Source organism: Citrus sinensis, chromosome 2, assembly GCF_022201045.2.
Source record: "Citrus sinensis cultivar Valencia sweet orange chromosome 2, DVS_A1.0, whole genome shotgun sequence".
NCBI classification, from domain to species: domain Eukaryota; kingdom Viridiplantae; phylum Streptophyta; class Magnoliopsida; order Sapindales; family Rutaceae; genus Citrus; species Citrus sinensis.
In genome coordinates this window covers 17,513,216-17,518,146 of record NC_068557.1, presented here as the reverse complement: position 1 = coordinate 17,518,146, position 4,931 = coordinate 17,513,216, and positions in this window count along the sequence as shown.

The following is a 4,931-nucleotide window of genomic DNA, read 5'->3' as shown; positions in this document are numbered from 1 at the left end:
ATATGAGATGTAATTGTTATTTTTAGATATTAGTTTGTCGTTTTTTTTAATGGATTTGTGTATTTTATACTTAAAATTTAAAATTTTGTGTTGGATTGATGTTGAAATTTTAATTTTTCATTTATATTAGTTAAATTTAAAATTGAATATGTTATGTGGAATTTGAGGTTATTATTGTAAATTTATATATTCAACATTTGTGATTTTAAATATAAAAATTCCCCAAAAAATCCGCCGGATACCAATGCGGGTTTGGTAATTGTCAAAATCCTTAGCGGGTGGGTTTTCTTAAAAAAATTAAAACCCGCTATGGGTTGCAGGTGGGTTTGGTAATTTAAATTTTGTGTGGGTTTGGCTTTGATAATGACAAACCCGCCGCGGGCGGTGCCAATTGCCATCCCTAACCGGCTCTAACATATTTTTTAATATTCTTGCTACCTTGCATCGTCGTTCTATGTTTTCTTGAATGATTTTCCTATTAACGATTCAACATCATTTTTCAGTCCTAGCCAAGTCTAAAAAAATAAGAGTGGTAATAGACTCCTATTATCTCAAAGTTTATTCTAAATAACATGTCATTCATTAAATTTCATAATTTCTTATCAAATTTAAGTAAATTAATTGTAATATCTCACCAATCAATTTGATGAATGTCATATCATTTATGATAAAAATTTTGAGATGTGTAACACTACTCAATAAATAAATTTGGTGTTCTTCAACTATTAATAATTGTAGTTATAACAATTTTGTGCAAATACCAACACTAACCCTACTCATTATTGCTGAAACTCGAGTGATTACACACAAACCACAACTTATTCAATTTAATTAATAAGAAAACTACTTAAATATTCAAAATTAAGAGTGAAAGCGAGTGACATTGAGCAAGAAGTTGCCGTTATTAATGAGACTGATTGACAATTTTCATCCTTCGGAATTTTATTGATAACGTTACCATAAATTTTAGAAGTTGATAATTAAAGTTATTACAATTAAATAATTACAACTACTTCATGTCTTAATGATTAATGAGTTTGTACTTTTATGCAAAGTCTCCTTTATGCAACTCACCATCGGGTGAATCACGAATGCGTTCCAATTTGGTGGCGTGCTTGATTAATTTGTCCTTTAATACATGCCCAAAAGCTGTGTATGCAGCTAGCTTTTACAATTTCTATCTTCTTCATTCTTTAATTTTATTTCGTAGGAACTGCGTCTTGTACTTCAGTAAGAACAACTTCTTTAATTTAATTTAAAAATAAAACTATTTGAGTATTTTCTTTTTTTCACAAAAAAAAAAAGAAAAAAATTTCAATCATCGGAGAGGCAACCCAAACATCGTCTATTTAGTCGCTAGTCAATAAGTTAACCAGGGGCGGACCCAAAGCTTTATATTATCTTGGGCTAAATTAAAAATTAATATTTTATTATGACCATAAAATTTCATAAGTAGAAAGAAGTATATTAAATAAAATGGGACATAAAGTACCTTATTCTATGAATACATACTCTAAAAAATTAATTATAAAAAATAATTGAAAATAAAGATAATTCAAATATAAAAGTATTATTCTTTAATTATGAAATCTAACATTGCAACCTAGGATAACATGTAATTTTATTTATTTTTTAATGAAGGATAAGATGTAATTAATCTAACTTTAGATGGGATTCTGTTGTTTGCACGGCAAGAGCAAATCCAGGCCGATCTAATAAAGTGGTAGAACATGCTGGTGATGATCAAGCCAATTGTGTAGTGGCTCATGAACTTATTAATTGTGTCTCTAGCTCTCGTACTGAGGTTTTTTGGGTCATTAGTGATATTTATGGGCTGATGGAATGAATAGAGATGTTCCTTGAGTTCACAATGTCTCTTGAATCCGCTCACATGCTAGCAAAAATTTAAAATTGACCCAAGTCTTCTAATCAGTGGCAGAACCAGGATTTTAATTGGATGTTGAAAAAAAAAAAATTAGCATAGATGTTTTATGTCGTGATTCAACCTCAAACAAATACAAGTGCAATAAATAATTTTTTTCTTTTATATTTTTGAAAAAAAAACATGATCAGATGCATGATTATCTACCTAATTCAAGGAGCACAAATACATGTACAATGAATGATTTTTTTCTTTTATATTTAAAAAAAAAACATGATCAAATACATGATTATCTATCTAATTTAAGGAGCACAAATCAAAACAAGCATAATCGTTTGGCAAAAAGAAAATTTGTTGGTTAATTAAAATAAAATCCTCAATGAGTCTCAAAATTGCCAAGAATCTTTTGAGAGAATGTAAAGCTCTTAAGAAAAATATTATAGCTGTTGATCCTGGATCTAAGTATATCGGCCTTGCACTAGCCAACTTCGAGCAAAATTATGTGGAAATGACACCATTGGGGTATAATTGCTTTTCACATTATAGTAAATACTAGTTAGAGATAAAATATAAATTAATTATTTGTGTAACAATATTTTTTTTCAATGTCGCAGACATATAACACAAACTACAAAAGCACAGGATCTGGAGCAACTCAGAAAACGTGTAAGTTTATAATATTATAACTATGAATAAGTAGTAAAAGTGATATTCAAAATAAATAAACAATAATTTAACATCTATATAAGGTCCAACTATTTTGTAATCCACGTTAGGTACCCCTTGTTTTTCATTTAGTGATATAACCATTAGACCAAACCAAATAGTTGCATAACGGTTTAGATGCATGTGTTTGCATGGTTACTAACATTGCCATCCCTGATGTTTGCTGAAAAATCAAAAGAGTCAAAGGTTTCTAAATCTTAACATGTATGTCCAGATTGTTTCAAAAATTTTTACACTTGAATCCATCGACCTAATTTCACTATTAGAATGAGTGACATTGTATGTGCAGTAATGTAATCTCACGTACAAATTCCAAAATGCCTGAAAAATTAACATGATTTAATAACAAAAATTTTATAACATAATATCTCTTTAATATAAAATAAATTATTTGAATATGTCAATAAAAAAATAATATGTGACAAAAATATATTAATTTGTCAATAATAACAAACTATGACCAAAGTGACTGTGTAGATGCGTAAATTAAATGTTTTCAATGATATTATTAATGAACATGTCCCATACTTCTTAAATTATATGTAATTAAATTTTATTATTTGCATATTAATATCTTCATCTAAATGGAAACCGAACTTCGTCCCTTTGCTTTCTTTATTCCTAAATAACAATTTAGCACTCCTGAACTTCATCCTCCATTTTTTTTTTATTTCTACTTGTCATAAACTCAAACCTAATAAAATAATTTTGGTTGAAACCATCATATTTCAGAAACAGATTTTTTTTCATCAACAATAATCCTAACATAGGTCCTTTGGTCTAATTAGTGGTTTGATTTGAAAATGTTGTTATTTTTTCATAGATGCTCCAAATATAAGATTTATAGCTCTTAAAATTTTGTTATTTATAAACTTGTCATTCATATTCCCTAGAAATTCTTGAACTACACCTTTCCTAAGGATTTTTCTTTTTTAGTTTATACGAATGGTTATTTTTGTGCAAGATGAAAGATAGCATGGATAAAGAATAAATAGTTGTAAATTACAGAGATTTATTCTTCGTCCATAAAATAATTTAATGAATGAGTATTTTTTAATATAAATTATTTAATTAAAAGGTGGTACAAAGAATATTTTTATGGTTTAAATATCCTCAACCTTCAGTTGTTTCTTTGTAAGGGTAAAAATGACAATTCCACATTCTATTAGAATTTTCATAATGATCAATAATGGACAATGATATTAACATAAAAAATTAAAATGAGCAGGACTTGAGTGTTAAAATTTAGAAATACTATTTGGTTAATTTAATTTTAAAAAGAAACATGAATTGTAGCTCAATTTGTTAAAAAAAAAAATTACAAAGAATATATTAAGCAAATAAATTTATGGATTGTATTTCTCTAACGACTTTTATATGCAGATAAATGATCATAATGTTGGTGGTCTGATCATTGGCGACCCGATAGTTGGGGAGTACGATGAGACCGGCGAAGGCTTGCGAAGGGTTAGTCTTAAAAAATTTAATTTAGTTATTAGTCTTTAAAAATTTTAATTTAGTTAACTCATTTTTTAAAGCATATATTCATTTCATTTTTTTCTTTGTTTTTTCATTTTATTAGGCCAAGCATACCAAAACGTTCATGAAAGATTTTGATAAATATATCACCACAAGCTATTGCTACCAGAACGAGACAAACTCTAGTGAAAGTTCTACGAGGACATTGAAAGAATTTGAGGTAGCTTGTCAAAAGCCCTTCTTAGATGAAGTTTCGGCAATGAGCATAATGGCACAATGCTTCTGTGATAATTGTGGTGAGGTTTCTGATAATGTTGCCCTTGTGAGAGGACGGAGCATTCATTTTGGTAGTAATGAAGATTAAGATAAATATTATTAAAGGGATTGATGATGTTTGTGGGTATCGTCGCTACAAACCCTCACGAGACTAAACTCGTCCACTAGGGCTGCCTAGGGGTTTAAAGGCTTGTTGCATACGCTAAATGCAACCGTGATTACCTGCGAAAGTGGTGTAATAGGATTTAATTTATTTCGTTTTTTACTTTTAATTGAAAAACTTTGTATTTGAATTCACTAGTATTCAATTACTTACACTGATAAAATTATTTATTTTAACCATCTCCCAATACTATAATACCTGAGATGAAATTTTGTAAGAAAATTACTCATGATGCTCAAAGCATTCCCTCAAAGAACTAGCGCGATTAGATTTGGTCACAAGGGCAAATGGATCTGGAATTAGGAAAAAATTCGACGCCAAATATTCCAAATACAACATAACTTAAATTTACCATAAATTCTTCATCTTGGCCCATGTGTTGCAGCAGAACAATCGTCGAATAGT